The following is a 2,185-nucleotide window of genomic DNA, read 5'->3' on the forward strand; positions in this document are numbered from 1 at the left end:
CGTCTAGGATTGTATTCACTCGAGTTCAGAAGAATGAGAGGAGATCTTACAGAAACATATAGGATTATGAAGGGTATGGATAGGATAGATGTAGGAAGGTTTTTTGAGCTGGCCTGGGAAACTAAAACGAGAGGACACAGTCTCAAGATTCAGGGGAGTAGATTTAGGACAGAGATGAGGAAAAATAGTTTTTCCCAGAGAGTAGTGAATGTTTGGAATTCTCTAACCAGGGAAGTGGTTGAGGCTGCCTCATTAAACATATTTAAAATTCGGTTAGATAAATTTTAACATGATAGAGGAATTAAGGGATATGGGGAGAAGGCAGATAGGTGGAGTTAGGTCATAAATTAGATCAGCCATGATTGTATTGAATGGCGGAGCAGGCTCGATGGGCCATTTTTGGCCTACTCCTGTTCCTACTTCCTATGATCCTATGTTCCCAAGGAAGCATTAGAAGTACTACATTAATGTTTTTTTTTAAATGCAGATGTATGAATTATTCAGGAATATGGGAATTAAGGGTAATGGAGAACAAGTGATGAAGTCGAGTTGAGTCCACGGTCAGAACAGCGAGGGGACTGGATGGGTGAGAGGGCCAAATCTGGATCCTGTTCCTTAGGTTTTTACGGTCTAGTAAGGAAAACAAGGCTCGGCGGTTCCCAGCAATTGGCAGCACCAAGTTCCCCAATATCGTTTGATCAGCAGTGAGTGGCAGGAGTTTCAGACCGGACGGAGAATGTTGTTCAAATGGTGAACAAGAGAGAGGGAGAGCTGATCTCGTTGGTCCTACGGCCCCGGGGCCACTGCTGAATGTATTCACCACGAGCAGACTGTAAATTCACCAGATCAAAGAAAGATTAGCAAAAATAGGCCATTGAGTCTGCTCCAACTTTCTATCATAACTGATCCAACCTCCCACACAGCCCCACTCCCCGGCCTTCTCCCCTTAACCCTTGATGCCATGACTATTCAAATACATGCCAGTCTATGCCACAAATAAACCCAACGGCCTCGCTTCCACACCCGCATGTGCACTCAAGACCCTCAGGCTAAAGAATTCTTTCCCCATCTCTGTTTTAAATTGACCCACATTTATACTGAAGTTTAGCCTTCTTGTCTTAGTCTCCCCTACCATGGGAAAGAGCCTTGCCACATCTATGCTGTACTGGACTTTCAGCATTCCAAATGGCTCTATAAAGCTCCCCCCCCCCCCCATCCTTCTGTACTCCAACAAGTACAATCCAAGGGCTGACAAACATTCGAGGAAATCTCCTCGGAACCTTCTCCAAAGCCAACACGTCTTTTCACAAATAAGGTGCCCAAGTGACATCTTACCAGGGTCACATAGAGTCTCAAATTTACATCCCTACTCTTATATGTTGAAAAGGGTAGTCAGTGGCTCTGGATGAGAAGAAAGGATTTCATCTTGGCCCCATGTGAGTGAACGACATTTAGGGACTGCTGAACCCTCCCATTCGATAACTCAGAAGATGCCACCATTCACTTGGCTCCACCACAGAGTCCAGGCAGCAAGTCAATAACGGATATTACCTAATATACCTGAACTCCTGTAGAAATTAATGTCAACATTTCCATCACCACCGACGTTTGATAGTAGATGTCCGCTGAGAAATGAATAGCTTTATGAAATAAAATCGTCAACAGCCACTGCCGAAACCCGGGATTGAACCAGGGACCTTTAGATCTTCAGTCTAACGCTCTCCCAACTGAGCTATTTCGGCAGAACGAAGGATATATGGTTCATTGCCCCGAAGGACAATAATATCAGGGAACATAAAATCCAATAGTTCAGCATCTAAATAAACGGTAATGCTGGGAGCAGTGTAAAGAATGTAACATAGTAAAAGGAGAGAGTGCAGGGAAGAGGGAAAGATCGTTCAAGAGCTGAATGAGTGCATAATTTGGCTAGAGAGATGTTTATTTAAGAGAGTGATTTCAGGGAAGCTTGGTGAAATTTGGCAGGTTGTCTGATACTCCAGCGAATGTCTAAAGATGGCCTGTGGAAAGGAAAATGACGGGCTCTTCACGTTCGCGACCTGTTTTGTCAACTGGAATGTCCAGGAATGCAACACGGTCCTGATAACCTTATCTGAAGCCATCACGGGTAACGTCCTTTGAAGATATCTCTGCGAGACTCTGCCTCGAGAAGGCTGCTCACAGCATG

General features: G+C 44.6%; 1 non-coding gene across 1 annotated transcript; it reads right to left on the reverse strand.

Annotated features, from left to right (window-relative positions):
• Nucleotides 1-1,669: 1,669 nt before the first annotated feature.
• Nucleotides 1,670-1,742, reverse strand: trnaf-gaa (transfer RNA phenylalanine (anticodon GAA)). The gene has a single exon. It is a non-coding gene; the product is annotated as a tRNA-Phe (tRNA).
• Between the last annotated feature and the right edge of the window lie 443 nt (nt 1,743-2,185).

The sequence above is a fragment of the Narcine bancroftii genome, chromosome 5, assembly GCF_036971445.1.
Source record: "Narcine bancroftii isolate sNarBan1 chromosome 5, sNarBan1.hap1, whole genome shotgun sequence".
NCBI classification, from domain to species: domain Eukaryota; kingdom Metazoa; phylum Chordata; class Chondrichthyes; order Torpediniformes; family Narcinidae; genus Narcine; species Narcine bancroftii.